Raw genomic sequence first — 16,706 nt, 5'->3', positions numbered from 1 at the left:
GACAAGACACCTTCGTGGGTTTAGGTGTTCACACCAAGACTGACAGTTTGGATGCCATCTCTAGGACACACCTGGGAGAGATGGAGAGAATCAAAAACTGTTCTCTGACTTTCAGCATGAGAATCCCCCACTCACCCAACATACCCATAAATGTAATTAAGTACTAGCTACAAAATTAATGTGAAAGTTAAAAATCACAAAATACAAAATAAACCAAATTCCACCTCTCTGGATGAATGTTCAAATAAAAAATACTATCTTTATGTCATCAGTATTTCCCCTTTTAAAAATGGAAAGTAACAGAGAAGTACAAAAGGAAACCTCCGCAAACCCTCTCCCCATACTGTTGTCTGAACAAGCTTCACACTCGGGGTTGGGTAGAGCTAACTTGGATGCTTTCCTCTGACAGAACATGTTTGTGCAGCTAAGGAAATCGGTACTTTCAGTTACCTGCTCATTCTGTTTTCATTCAACGCAAACTCACTGAATACAAGACTGTTTTTCACCAGGCATGGTGGGAGGCACGTGCCTTTGATTCCAGCACTTGCAAGGCAGAGGCTCTATGAGTTTGAAGCCAGAAAGGGCTGCAGGAACTCCCAGGTTAGCTAGGGCTATAAAGCATCATCTTCACTCACAAAAATACTGTTTTTCTTATATTGTTATCATAAAGTAGCATTATTATAGCCTTCGTAGTTGTATGTTTAATACATGATGAATATTGTTGAAATAGTTTATCAATTTCCATTTCAAATGGACTATTTTGCTCAAGGATGTCACTGAGGAGGTTCTGAGAAGATTGTAAGAGCCAGAGGATGAGGAGGACTGCCGACAAGCAGCACCTTCTACACATGCCAAGGCTGCTGCACTCAGGACCTCGCAGTATCTCTGTTCTGAGCCCTGCACATGATCCTGCCAGTTAACAGTCTAGCTCGGAGTCTGCAAGGCTTGCGAGGCTCTGGGGAGGGCTACTAGGGGGAGATGAGTCAAGCTGGTTTCCTTCAGAGATATAGTAGCTGGCTTGGTAGCTTGCCCATGTTCAAGTGGATGGATCTACACCCCCACACATATGGACATCTCTAGTTGGACTCAGTGGGGTATATGGGGAAAGTGCAAAGTAAGTTAAAAGGACGGCACAGACGGGATGAGAGGTCCTGGGGCACATAGAGGGCCAAGAGGAGGGTGGTGCGGTGGCAATACATTATATACATGTAACGGATAGAAGATCTGCTTTAAAGATAACAAACAAATTGTTTGCTTTTGGGAAGTTTATATGAGTGATGTGAAAGAATTCAAGCAGAAAGTCAATGATGTATTCATTTCAAATCCTGTATCATATTTCTGAAACTAGAAATGAAAACTAAAAACTTCTTGGCTTATTATATTGATTTTGAAATGTATTTGAGTCTTACTTATTCTAATGAAGTCTACATTTACTCTGATCAACGTGCTCTAAAACTCTTTGCTTTCACCCACAGCCCGGGCCTAAATTAGGTAAGTAAACTTAGCTCAGGAATTTCATGGCAGCTTCATGCCTCAGAAGTCCCGAACATTGAAACTGTCTAGGCACGTGACTCAAGAAAACTCTGAACTCAGATGATATATGCACTATGATATATTTCCCAATTTTCTTTACTAAGAAATCATGGAAAATTACGGAGACTCTTGGTGAGAATGAGGCTTATTATCCAACTAAGATAATTTGGCCAATTAGAGTATGTCAAAATACACACAAGTGAAGAAGCCCTTCTTGACTGGGAAATTTCATATGCATAGCTATATTATGAAATGACTTATTCATTTCAAATGACTAATCACATTTACATAAACTGTAAGTTTAAATATAGTACTCCCCAAAGAACCAATTACCGACATGGTTAATATAACATCCATTAAATTTATTTCTTTAAAATTTTCAGTTTTCATCCTTTACAAACTAAAATATCAAGGATATATAAATACCACACTTTTCCTTGTGGTAGTCTCAGAATTAAGCAACAAATATGTAGATAGATCAGTTTCCTTTCAACTATTACTGTAAAATAACAGTTAATATCTCAATAACAATAAAATAATTTAAAGAAATTAAACACAAGTTTCAATGCCATGTCTCTGTTTATACATTATTTTCCTCTCAACTGGAATGCATCCCTTTGGTTTCCTTGATTAAAATGATATGAGCTTTTAAAATACTTTTCTTTTACTAATTAGCATATTCCCATGTATTAAGTGCAGGTGGTGTAAGACACCGAATGAAGAAGGGTTACTTCCTGCACTACATGTTTATCTGGTGTTTGTCGGCTGCAGTGCATATGTGTTTCCCAGACTCAGCTCCCACTGCTTCACACATTCCCCTTTTCTCCGTGTTCTTGCAATTTCTGAAGATCCACTAAGTTCCCAATGGCCAGCAATAGCCTACTGACACTGAGTTACTTATAATCCCCAGAATCCCCAAAGCAGTTTATTTATTTATTTGTTTTTATATAGACCTTCTTGTTAACATTAGAAATCCTAGAGGATCATATTCTAGCAGATTCCACCAATATGGCCTCCTATTGACTTATCTGCCTTTTGGGGACATGCCTGTTATCTCTAGCGGATTAGGATCTCAGATCAGGGTACTGGGCCATGAAGACTTTATTTCAGCCTTAGAGGTAGCTATAGATTAGACTATTTACATTTGTAAATTCTTTATAAAACTCCCTAAGTCTAACAGACCTTCTCATCACTATTAGTCAAGAATTCTTTAAAATTGTGGTGAATGCTCAAATGTGTGTGTAGGTACACAATCCATGAACAGGATCCTGCAGGCCAGAGTAGGGCAGTGAGTCTACTCTTGGATCAACTTCTGCTGGTTGGTGGTCAGGAAGCCCCTTAACTTAGCCCCTCCCATGGGGTGGTTTGGTAAAGATACTGAATTGAGGGCTTGAAACTTCACCATCACTTATTAACATATCTGGCATCTGTAAATTCTTCATAGACCTCCCCATGTCTAACAGATCTTCTCATCACAATCTCTATTATAGTCAAGAATTCTTTAAAATTTGTTTACATGTGCATGCTTGTAACTGATGTGGCACATATTTGTGGTGAATGCTCAAATGTGTGTGCAGGTGCACACATCTATGAACAGGATCCTGCAGGCCAGAGTAGGGCAGTGGGTCTACTCTTGGATCACCTTCTACCAGTGGTCAGTGATCCCCTTAATGTAGCCCCTCCCACAATTTTGGGGTAACTGTCGCACAACCACACCCAGGTTTTAATGTTGAGGGTTTGAACTCAGACTCTGCTTGTGCAGCAAGTATTCTCACTTGCTGAACCATCTCCCACGTTACAGTGGGTAATTCTTTATTAACAATAAAATTTCCCAGGTCTAAATACTGTGTCTTCTCTTCCCCTCTCTGGAGTGATCAGGCTGGCAGCAAGGCATAGAGCTGAAGAGACTGTGGTTACTTCTCAGACCAATGTCCAAGCAGCAGCCATGAACTGAAAGACCTCAACAAAAGCTTTAATAACTGATCTCATCAGGTTGAAAATTTAAAGTTAGTATAAAAGTATATTTCTTCTTTTATCCATGGTTGTGTGTTTTTTGCATGTGTATGGGTGCAGGGACCCTAGGTTTATGTTTGGAATCATGCTGCATGGCTCCCCAACATAATTCATTAAGGCAGCAAATCAAAATCAAACCCAGAGCTCAGCAATATGGTTAGTCTTTGCTCTCCAGCTTATTCTGGGGACTCCAGTCTCTACCTTCCAAGGCTAGAATTCCAGAAAGCCACCACACCTATTAGGTATTCACCTGAGTTCTGGGGATCTGCAGCCTGGTCAGTTCTCAGGTTTGCACTTTTTAACCTCCAAGCCATGACCTTAATTCTTTAGAGAGAACATCAATGTGAGATTTTTGCTTTCACTAAGATTGCTAAGTGAAATCTACAGAATAGGAGTTATTATGCTCAATAAAACTTATACATTTCTTTAAAGACACAAGAAAATTAAAAGACTATAATTTACATTAAGGATAAGAACATTAAATTTTAACAACATTGCTAATCTTAGGTTGCATATATTAAAAATATTCATAATCTCATATAAATTGTCTTATATATTTACTTTAAGTAAGACATGGTTATACTAAATTACAGTACTTATATTATGGTAAAATTAAAGAATATAAATTCTTCTGTGATATTAATTAGCATGTAAAATTCCATCATGGTATTTAAGTGGTATCTTATTTATCCAAGCTCAAAATTATGGAAGATCAAGTAGCAAAGAGAAAAGAGTGTGTTCTGAAGTTCCCCCAAATTATGTTTCATAACCATTCATAGTGGAGCTACACTTCTGGGAAGGAAACCAGAGCTTCTCAGGTCCCTGGAAGGGGGATAGTCTTCATCTTAAACAACCCTTCTGCATTCCATTAAGACTTGAGGATGACTGCCGCCACGGTTTTAGAAACAGCAAAGAATGGCAATCGAATTTCTGAAAAGATCATTTCATTGACGGTGATAATGATCATTTATGAAGATGTTTTCCATGACCAAAACAAAACAACCAAAGGAGTTGTAACTGTATCTTCTGCTAAATCCACCACAGTATTATTCTGCTTTCCATGATATCTGGAATGCGCTATGGTAGCTATCAGATCCCTTACACAGAGAGGTGGATCCTGTAAATGAACTCAGAACAGTGGTATCATGTACTATAGAAACATTCTTGAGAAAGCATGTAGATTTTGGTGCCTTTTTATCATAAATGTTGCCTAACAATAAAAGTATCACTTTTCATTTCATTTGTTGAGAAATGGTAAAATGGATAATGGTACATTGAGGACTATATCTCTTGATATAGAAACACCACTTCAAATGACAGCTAATTGCACTTCCAATGGTAAGTTCAAACGTAATTTTCTAACTCTAGAATACTTCACATTGTTAATCTCATGAAAAATTTAAAAAGTAGTACATTCTATACACTCAGAAAATGCCTGGACAGTCACTGCAGATCATTTCTTGGTGTCACTAATAGACAGTAATGTTAAGCTTGTCTCAGTTATGCCCTACAGAATATAGGCACGTGCTTAATTACAGCACAATCAACTGTGACTCAACTTGTCGTACACATCCAGCAGAATTCAGAGTTGCCATCATTCCAAAATAGATTCTTCAAGCACCTCATTTGCACTTCAGCTCCTGAATGGGTGGAAGAAAGCAGTTTTCTTCAAAGAGTTCAGACACAGTACTCAGATTGAAGTGCCAGAGGACACAGAAAGAAAATGGCTGACCTCTTTAAATTTTGATTTATCTTGAAAACACTCAGAAGATAGAAAGATTAATCTATATTAGTGTCATGGCAGAAAATGCCTTAAAGTATATCAGATACTCCATGTCTTCTCACAATAATGTTATTTGTTTGCAAGATTCTAAGGTATTACTAGTCATGCGCATCATAAATTCTACTTCAAGGCTGAGTGTGGTGGTGTTGGATCCCAGCACTTTGGAAGCAGAGGCAGGTGGACTGCTCTGAGTTTGAGGCTAGCTTGGTTTGCATAGTGAGTTCCAGGCGAGCCAGGGCTCCACAGTGAGACCTGTCTCAAAACAAACAAACAAACAAACAATGTAGTGGGTAGCCATTCCAGCTTGGATCTGGAAGTTCCAACCCCCATTGAGACTCTGGCAACTGTCATGCCTACGAGGCGGGGCCAGGGGAGGCGCAACCTTAGATAATTTGTACTGTTATAGATTCTTATAAGTTGATACAAATGTAAACTATTTTTATACTCCTGTTTAAGATAATTTGTATATTGATACAAATACAGAACTATATTTGTTATAATGTACATATATTTCTACTCTTATTTGAAACATTTTTATATTGATACAAATGTAAATTTATATCTGTCGTACTTTATATATGTTCTACTTCTGTTTAGGATATTTGGTATATTGATATATATTTAAGATTGTTGTCATATTGCATATCGCACTATATATTCCTACCTCTGTTATAAATATCTTGTGTATTGTCACAATTTTGAAGTCATCGTTCTTCACCATACATTTGCTTATAGACTGTTTACCTTGTTTACTTAGTCTTTAGGTTATTTCGGTAGATAAGACTTATAGATTTATAGTTGCCTATGCCTGTCATCTCTATAGTTATGTTAGTTAGGTTATCCAGATTTACAGATACATAGGTCAGATTGACAGGTAATCTTCAAACACTTCATAGACCTAGAGAATATGGCATTTAAATAACTTAGAATTCTGTTGACATGAGACACAATTGCTCCTGGCTGCACCAATTGATCCCGAGAGAATGTTGGGCTTCTAAGACATTTCCATTTGGAAGTTTGTCTTTTTGGCATAAAATGGCCTACTGGTCAAAGAACTGCCCTTGCCTTGATGGCTGACAGTACAAATGCAATGCTGTCCTTTCTGGACAAGCGGGAGACAAGGAAAGCGACTACTGTACTCTGCCAAGACAGGGTAAGATGGTCTTTCAGAAATCCTGCTTCTGAAAACGGTCTGTCAGATACTCTAGGCCTGTAGCCAATTTGAATGCACCAACAATGCTGAGAAACATTAGGTGACTGTCCAGGCTGCCAGCTGTCTTGGTCTACTCTTGCAAGATTCCCCAAAGTTGCTTGCATCCATCTACCATTTCTCAGGTACCATTATGTTCCTTCTCAGGTCTTTGATGGGATTGAAGACTAGCAGTTATAGTTACAACTTATTATATATAATATCTTAGATAGAACATATTAAGTATTAGATTCAGGTTCTTTAGGATAGGACACCTTTGAATGATCTTTATAACATGCCATTTACCTATGCTCTATACTTCTCTGGATTTTAGTATGTGTTTCTTGCTTGATATTGTTTGCATTGGTTGTAGTTACATCTTACCTAGGTCATTATCCCTCATTATTTCTGGACAATATTTGATAACCATTCCTTTCTATATAGTCTTATATTAGTTTAGAACCTTCTTATTTAGACAAAAAGGGGAGATGTAGCGGGTAGCCATTCCAGCTTGGATCTGGAAGTTCCAACCCCCATTGAGACTCTGGCAACTGTCACGCCTACGAGGCGGGGCCAGGGGAGGCTCCTGGAGTCCCAAGAGCTGGATGGGCCAGCGCTCTCTCTGTGCGCTCTCGGTGCCGGGACGCTGAACGGTGAAGGTGGACTGTACAGAGCTCCGGAGAACACCGCTGGACTGCGATACACCTTCCCCAGACCCTGCGACCTACCTTTCACTTAATTTGTGAGTTACGCCATTAAATAAATATCCTTTTAACTACGTGGAGTGGCCAAAATAATTTCTCCAATGAAACAACAACAGTAACAAAAAGAAATAAGTCAAATAAATAAGTAAATACTGCTCTAAGCAATTATGCAGAGATTTGGACAATCAGAGTTCTTGTTCCTGTCAGCCTTTCAAATCAATGAACATTCAGCCACAGAAGGCAGGTGGAGAAGGTACAACCAAGTCATTAGAGTCTGAGGCATGAAGTGACAGACTTCATTATTTTTATTTGTGAGACCTAACACGAACTGTCTCTGGGTATCACAGACACAGAGGAGCTTTAAAAATTGGAGGCCTGAGTCAAGTCTTCACTTGCCAAAGGGGACTTACATTGAAACAGATGACAGAATTTTGTGAACAGCTAGCAACCTCTGCCACAGGTGTGGCCAAAAGAGGGAAAGATCAGTAAAGTCTACTTTTTTTCTATTATTTATTCTTTGACAGTTTGATACATGTATATAATAAGTTTTGAACCTTTTAACTCCCCATTCCCCTCTTCCTCTTCCTCTTGCCTCCCATTCTTTCTCCCGCTGAAGCTCATCTCTAGCTCTCTTTTTTTGGTGTGTGTGTGTGTGTGTGTGTGTGTGTGTGTGTGTGTGTGTGTGTGTCTGTGTCTGTGTCTGTGTACCACTGAGTTCAAGTATGGTTGCCTACATAGTCTTTATTATAACAACAAATTTTCTGTAGTGAGTAATGTCTTCAAATAGGCAAGCTACCCCTGAGAAAAAAGGAGATTGAAATAGGCTATATTCAGAACTTAGAAATATGCAGAAGATGTTAGAGATAAGAATTACTTCCAGATAAAATTTTAGAACTGAGATTGTTTCCATAAGAAATTCATTGATCTGGGCATACTGGCACATGCCTTTAATCTCAGCACTTGGTAACTTTGGACTTCACAGGCCAGCCAGGGCTCTACAGTAAAACTCTTATCTCAAACAAATTTAAATTATAAAAGAAATTCATTGGAATGAAAGAACTGGAATCCAGCTACTAGGCATTGCCAATGTTGTTCATAGTACTAAAAAATCTGCAGGTATAATCTGCAGAAACACTCTTCATACACCAATGCAACTTTGACTCAAGACTTGCACCAGAAAGGAACAAGCTATGAAAGCGGCTGGGTCTCAATTACTCTCCTTCAGGTACTCCACTATTTTAGACAAATGTGGAATCTCCCAGAGTACCGCTACCCAGACAGGCTAACTAGCAACACTTGCCTTACTCAAGTTAGGAGGTACCTGGATTTCTTTATTGATGGAATGAATGAAAAATGTAGATCAGTGGTTGGTCTGTATTTCTTTATCTGCTTTTCCACACTGGAACTTATTGTAGTTTACAAAGGCAGCCAGTGTGTATTACATTGGACTCCAAGGATTAAGGTAGATAACTTAACTAGAATTCTGTTACATGGTGAAGAGTCAAATAAGGAAATGTCTTATGTCATGATGGAGAGAGCTGCACATGATCCAGACAGCCCTGATTGCCAGCTGCAAGTATAAACCTATTAGGATCTAACATTGTCTATGAGAAGAAGGTGCATATGTTTTTAATATGGGAAGAAAGTCATGAAAAGATGCTTGATCTGCTAAATATACTATACCCTTTCTGAAATTCTACTATGAATTGTCATTCAATTCTAGGGACTAAAATCACAAAATTTAACCTAGTAAATACCTACTAGTCTCCATGTCATGAGAGACACTGTATTGGGTGCCGTGGAGCATAGAAACACATCAAGAAAGATCTCCAAGCATGGTTACATATATTTTAGTGTTTAGACAAAAAGTGTATTCCAAATAATTACTGCAAGAATATAAAACTGAATAGCTGTTTCAGTACAGATGAATTGAAGTTCTCCAAGGGGATGAGAGAAGAAAGACTTGTCTTGGAAAAGCTTGTATATGGAAGGTAGTATTTGCATTTCATTTTCAGTGGCAATGGAGGCACACGACCAGGTAGGCTTGATAAACAAACACACAGAGCTATGAAAAGGAAGGGGAGATACAGACAATAGAGGAAAGGCTGCGTTCCAGAAGGAAATTGCTATCTACAGTTACACAATAAAAGCTGGGCTGTAGTGAGGGAGAGAACTGGGGATGTGGGCTGTGGTTGTCTTGATGGTCTGCAGGGCAGAGCAAGGCCCTGGAGGACCAACATTAGCTGTTGTCCTTTTGTTTAATTGCTGCTTCCTTTTGGACACCATACCTCCTCCCAGCAACCATGGCTGGAGGGAATTCTGTTCTTTCACAGCCACAAAGGGAACTTACCTAAATCTGTCCTTCTAAAGAACTCATGACTAAACCAAAGTAACAACACCTAAAAACGGCATTCTACAACAACTGGTCAAAGAGACCTTAGCATCTGCTTTTTACAAGTCACTTTGGAGTCATTTTATTAGATCTCTTCGTTTTGTCTCTTTCTCTCTTTAAAATGCTTATAAGTTTTCTCTTCTAACTGTGGGCTGAGGGATGATTTCCATTTAGGATTCTTCCTTGAAAAATAAGGTTTTTATATTATCAGTTTTAATTCCTTTTGCCTAGCCTTTATAATAGTAACTTATAATTTTTTAATTTTTAATTTATAATAATAATTATTGAAACTATTATTATAATAAGTAACATAATAATTATGATAATGATTATATAATAATAAAATAATAAAACATTATTATGTGTATGTGTGCAAGTGTGGGCACAGACTCTCCAACACCCACATGGAGGTCAGGGGGCAACTCCGTGGCATAGGCTCTTCCATTTTTATGCATGTTCTAGGTTTCAAATTGACACAGCCAGCTTGCACAGCAAGTCCCATTTACTGCTGAGCCTTCTCATCTGCCCAATGTTTGTAAATTTAAATTTTGTTTCTGAACAAAATTTCCTCTTTTTGCTCACTTACTAAAAACTAGTTGATATAAACTCAAGTACAGAGATACAGCTCTGTGGCTAAGGGTAAATCACCACAATTTTTACAAGTCCTATTATAGATTATACCCACATGAAACATCTTCATATAGAATATAGAAACTTTGCTCTCAGCAGAAGTAGTGGTTCAGAGAAAGTTGTATGTTTAAGTGGAATATTCAACAAAAAAAGATGTTTTACTTAAACAGCTCAGAAAGGACAAGGGCACAGGAAGTTTTGTGAAATATGGGATGGGAAGAGTTATTGGAAAACAATGTTAACTGTGTTCCATCTAAGGGAAAATTCTAACTCTGACAATGAAATGCTCCATTTTAGTAAGATCTGAAAAAGCTTTAAGTGCAAGCATATTGCAATTCTACAAGTAAAAGTTTCCTGTTCCCTGAGTCAATAAAACTCAATGGATAGTGGTGATGATGGGTGCAGTTTTCTGAAACTTCACTCGTGACCTCAGAAGTGCACAGGGTCTCCATGTCTTAGACCAGATGTTTGTCAGTTCTTTAATCAACTGCACCGAACATGAAATGAACAGCACATTAGAGATGGTTCCACACATCTAAAAACGAACAGCATAAGGTGTAAAGACTTAACAGTACATGAAGGAAAGGAGAACAGGATGAGAGATATTTTAGAAGTTGAAACAGCTGAAGGGCTGGCTTAGCAATACTCTTTGGTATATTTTACAGCTAGGGTTCTTTCCCCTGGCTGAATTACAAACAACTCTCACTTTTTAAATTAGCATCTCTTTAGCTGCTCTACCCATGCACAAGGAGAGAAACGGGGTAGCCAGTTCAATGTTGACCAGAACCTTAGTTGAACAGCTCTCCTGAGCAGCCTAGTGAGCCCCAGGGAGTGACTGTGATGATGCTCAGCTAAGAGGCGGGGTAGAGGAGGCAGTGGATATGATGACGGGGAAGCACAGGACTGTTCCAGTCTTCCAGACAGTCCTGCCACCTTTCACACATGTATACGGTGCATAATCCATGCCATACAGCACATGACGGTAGCACATGGCAAGCAATGCACAGAATTAAAAATGTAAACTCTGTGCTCAGATGTATGTCGAGCTATTTCCATCTTCTCGGCATTCACACTTCAAACTTCGCTGTTGGAAACTGAATTCATCATTTTGCTCCCTAGATGAAAATACCACTGATACTATTTTCACTAAACAACCACAACATTCCAAGTTCTACTCAAATTATAAATGTATGGCCATCTTACACACTTATGTCCGTCATTAATATTTTTGTTAGTTCTCTGATGTCCCCATTTTTTGTATTCATTGAAGTCTCCTTTACAGTTGCTATTGGTCCTTCCTTTGTTAGGTCTTTTTACATTTCCACATTTGCCATTTCCTAACAATGCATTCTGAGGATGGTCCCTGAAGACTCCCTCCTTCTAGGAAGACACACACAGCAGTCGAACACCCAGAATAGCTGTACTGTTCCATCCACACACAATCATTCTGACATTCCAGGTCTCACATTCAGCCACTAGCAGGCATTGACTTAATACAACCCCTTTCCTGTAGCAATCACACTGCCGGCTCCCAATGCACACTAGCACTTGCTCATCTTCTTGTTTTCTTATGTGAAACCCTTTTTTTTTCTTTGCAGAAAGCCTCTGCCCATTTTTCTTTTTTGCATTTACTTGTGTTTTAATCTATAGTTCATAAGCCTCTCTGATGATGTAAGTCCTAATTACTTCTTTTCTCAGCTTTCATAGGAAATCTATTACTGCCGCTGGCTTCATTTATTTGCTGCTTAATCACTTAATGATCTGCACTGCGATCTCCGTGTGGAGGTGTGTGGCTCCTGACGTTTTAATTAGATTAGTTTTCAGAAAGGCAGGCTCAGAACATGGGCATGGAAAAGGGGGTTGCGATCAGTGATACAGGAAGAAATGCTTTGTGTTGTTCCTGAGACATTATCTGAGAAGGGAAGTTACAGTGCTTTGTCTATTCAAATGAGCACAGATTAGCACTGGCTGGGCAATAGGAGTGCCACATTCATGACCCAGAAGTGGGCAGTGAAATGCCTTCTGTGCTCACCACTGACCCGCTCTCGCCATGTGTTCATATTTGATTTGAGGCAAGAACAAACTTCTATAATGTTAAAATAAAAATTTTGAACTTCTTTTTATAATTGTCAATCCAAATAGTCCCAATGGACACAGACTGGGTTTAATAATTATTGTAAAAAAGTATATCTTACTTAAAATTAGTTATTATAGTGATGACTAGATGTTGAATATATTCATAGATAAACCATGTGTTTATTCACAAGGCTCTAAGCAAAAAGAAAACAAATCAGGCATTGTTGCCGTTAATGGACGATTGGTAGCACGACTTTTAGAAATTACAGACAAGCTGAGGCTCCAGTATTACACCGTTTCCAGAAAACTACCCAATGATCCTTCAGGAGCCAAACCAAAGAGAAGGTTCTTCAAATGTTGTCATATGATACTTGAGGATGAAAAGACTCTCAAGTTATTTTTCAAAATGACATATATAATGCATGCAAAATTGACTATCCATATGGGGGGAAAAAGAGTATCAGGCCACATACTTATACACAGGTTCTATTACAGTTTATTCCAGCAAAATTTTAGCACTCACAACAAGGAAATGTGTTCTAGGAGTTTCAGATTTAGGCAGCATGCATCAGGTCTTTTTTTTTTTTTTTTTTTTTTTTTTTTTAATTTTGTAATTTTGAAAAGAACCAACAGGAAGGGTACATAAAGTGCTTAGTAAGACAGGTGGTAAATGTCATTGGGAAGACTTCCACTTTTTCATGTTTTTTGTTTCCCTTTGTAACAAAGTAATGTTCTGAAAAGGATAAGAGCTTTCTACCTCCTCATTTCAATGAGACACTGATTCTTAATTACAATCTCAAGTTACTGCTGCAACTGTTACAATTTCAGGAGACATTAATAGGTGAAACAAATAATTTCTACCAACAATTATTTTTAAAATGTTCAAGAATTCAGAGATGTAGCTATGAGATCAGTTTCAACAGCTTAAACTTAATTTATATAGCTCAAGAAGTGCCAAGGAAAATATTTACAAATTTTCTAGGAAGCATGTATTCAACAAGGATGTCACTGGCATGCACGCCAACCATTTTTGTTTTGTTTTGTTTTAGAATTTTATTTTACTTTGAAATTGAGCATCATAATTGTATCTATTTATGGATATATTAAGAACAATATTTTGGTACATGTACACATTATATAGGGATTATATAACATATTACCATACCCAACACCTCAAGCTTTATCATTTCTTTTTGGTAATGTTAAGGATTCTCTCTGCTGTTTATTAAGATCTACATTGCAATAACTGTTAAAGTTCTCAGCTATGCTACAAAAGAGGGGAATTGACTCCTTTTCTGTGGTTGTAGTTTGGAAACTGTTGACCAATCGCACCATCCTTCTCCCAAGACTGGCAACCAATACTGTATCCTGTGCCTCTCTGAGGTCGCTCTGAGTGCCAGCTTCCCTGATGCCATAGGTTGCTGGTTAACCGGGGAACTGGGTCTAAGGATCTTGGAAAACAAGGCTGTGGAGAGAGCAAAAGCTAACAGCTAGACACAATGCTTTAGTGTTGGGGAGGAGTTTGGAGATCTGAAGACAAACTATGTCTTCAGAGTCCTCTCTGCACAGGGTCAAGTGAGAACCGTGTGGGTGGCTAACCATCCTATTTCTCTAATATCTGGGCAAATGCTAAGAATATTAATGCATCTCGTTCTCTACATTTAACTGCCATCATTCTCTTGGTTTGAGCACTGAGGTCAACAACAGTTTATGAAAGCTAATACTTCATGCAGTGTCTGAGGTAAGGTGTGTTTACCTGGTACCTGGCTCTAGAACATGGTTGTTTACTATACACCATTTTGGGTGGGCCTGTTTTAAATAGCATTTGAACAATGAAAGCAAGCATTTTAACAATTTTTGTGATTCAGAAAATAAAATTTCTGAAAAACAATTTACTTTTTAACTCCATGACAAGCAAGGATTTCCATGAGAAAATAAAATATAGGTAGCTTAGCTTACAGAGTTACAGGGAAACTCTACATTTGGATAAATACATAACGTAGATTTTTGTTTGCTATTCAACGATCCTGTCCGGCAGTGGCTGCGTGGGCTACAGACAGAGACACTGGGAGCCTGAAGGATCAAGCAGCTTCACTGGAAGTTACTTTTCCCTGGCAACGCTATAGAGAAATGAAGAAACAGTCACAGGCCAAGCCCACAATGTGGTATGACTGTCTGGCACTATGACTCAGCCATGTTCAGATTTCCTTCCCTTTTTTATTTTGCTTCTTTATCAATCAACTGTGAGCTCAGCTATTCTCTGTAACATCTTAGATCAAGTGATTGCTGAATATACATAGTGGAACCCACACTGCTGTAGAAATGCCTGTTCTTTTGTATTTACATTTTTATGTGTATGGTACATTATCTGCATACCTGGTACCTAAGAGGTCAGAAAAGGCATCTGATGTGGGTGCTGGAAATCAAAACTAGGTCATCTGTAAGAACAGCCAATGCTCTTACCCAGTGATCTCTCTGGTCCATAGTCTTTTGTACTTTGAAGTACTTTCAATTGTGGTTTTTCTCAGTGACCCACTGTAACTTCTAGGGGATAACAGCAAAAATTAGCATTTCTTTACTTTGTATGTGTGGATCGGGTCTCACAAAGCTCAAAAGACTTACCCAAGGCCCTGGTGTTCCTGTAGGAGGATTAATTTCATGTAGGAAACCTAGTTAAGAGGTTTTAAGGCTGGAAAGATGGTTCAGTGGGTAAAGTACTTGCTGTACAAGCGTGAGAACTTTGTTTTGGCCCCCAGGACCCATGTCAGAGCCAGACCCATGTCTGCAGGCATGAGAATGGAGAGGTGTCCGAGGAGAGACACAGGCTTACTGGCTAGCCAGTCTAGCATAAAGGGTAAGCTGCAAGTTCAGTGACAGGACCTGTCTCAAAAAATAAGGTGAGAAGTGACCGAGGAAGACATTCAGTGTTGACCTCTGGCCTCTAAGCAAACACACACAAGAGAATGTATCTGCACACGTGGGCATATACTATACATACACATACAGCAAAGAAGATCACCATATGTGACCTTCTGTTTCTACTCATCAATAAACAACTCTAAAGGCAGAGATGAGCTTGTCTGTATTAGTAAGACAGAATTATTAGAGAATATAATCTATTGAGACATTTATAACAAGCTAATTCATATCAATGACCCTATCTTACTTCTTGGTTAAGAAATCTGGTGCTATTACATCATTCCTCTCAATACCAACTCAGCACTGAAATCATTGGAACAGAAATTACGTGAAGGGTCCTCCATACGGACCATTTTGACAATTGTTCCAACAGGTAACTGAATTCAGCAGGGCAGCCTTCTGCTCAGTCAGTTTGCCCACCAAACCCGATTTAAAAACTGAGGTCTTGTGGTTGGGCTTGGGCTGGCTTCCACAGCTAGCATTCTGAGAGTATCTCCAGGATGAGATTTGGTTAAATTAAAAATGTAAAGACTTTTTCCAAGGTATTGTGAACAAATGTCAAGACACTTGAAATTTTCTAATTAATATTAAAAATAAAAAAGTAATCAACTGTTCAATTAGCATTCAGAATAAAAGAATCATAGAATGCAAAAATTTAATAATTCGATGCTACATTTAATAACAAGTACCCGCGAAAAACATTCATTTGTAGCGTGACATTTTCACCATCCTGTTTTTCCCATCTTCTCTCCTTCATGTCACACTTCCTTTTCTAATCCTTTTGGTCCATGGCCCCACTTCGTCTCTCAGCCATTCCTTCCTCTCTGGTCTTGGCCCTTTGCTTTCTCAACAATATACTAATTTTCAATCACTGACTGCTTTTTTCCTTTCCCTCAAGCATTTATTTATGAAAATGTTTTTATAAGGTTCAAAATCTACATGATGTTATTAGTTCTTGATAAATTTATTTGTAATTGCTGGAGGGCGTGTTAGATATTTGGTTTCTAGATTTTTGAAATTGTACTGGACAATATTTTATAAGATCTGGATAAGTTAAAGCTGACCACATCAGGTTTAGTATGTACCTAAGTGCTGTTGCTTTTTTCTATTTCAATCTCCTTATAAATAGCATTTAGGATTTAACTATAGCAAGAGTTTTTTTTGTTTTTTTTTTTTTTAAACATTTATTTATTTATTATGTATATAGCATGTATGACTGCAGGCCAGAAGAGGGCACCAAATCTCATTACAGATGGTTGCGAGCCACCATGTGGTTCCTGGGAATTGAACTCAGGACCTCTGGAAGAGCAGTCAGTGCTCTTAACCTCTGAGCCATCTCTCCAGCCCAACAAGAGTTTTAGAAGTGTTGTATCATACTTCCTAAAGTGTCTGCAAGGAGAAAATCTCACTATTATTGTAACATAAGATATTATTGTGATTCCTTTCTAATTTAAACTTGGCCTTTGC

The 16,706-nt window shown here is 38.3% G+C and overlaps 1 protein-coding gene across 4 annotated transcripts in view; it reads right to left on the bottom strand.

Annotated features, from left to right (window-relative positions):
- Cacna2d1 (calcium voltage-gated channel auxiliary subunit alpha2delta 1) overlaps positions 1-16,706 on the bottom strand; it is a 432,593-nt gene that overhangs the window by 106,723 nt on the left and 309,164 nt on the right. The gene's annotated exons all lie outside the window — the stretch shown is intronic.

Source organism: Peromyscus leucopus, chromosome 3 (genome assembly GCF_004664715.2).
Source record: "Peromyscus leucopus breed LL Stock chromosome 3, UCI_PerLeu_2.1, whole genome shotgun sequence".
NCBI classification, from domain to species: Eukaryota; Metazoa; Chordata; class Mammalia; order Rodentia; family Cricetidae; genus Peromyscus; species Peromyscus leucopus.
The sequence above is the reverse complement of the archived record's forward strand: the minus strand, read 5'-3'. Positions and strand labels throughout refer to the sequence as shown.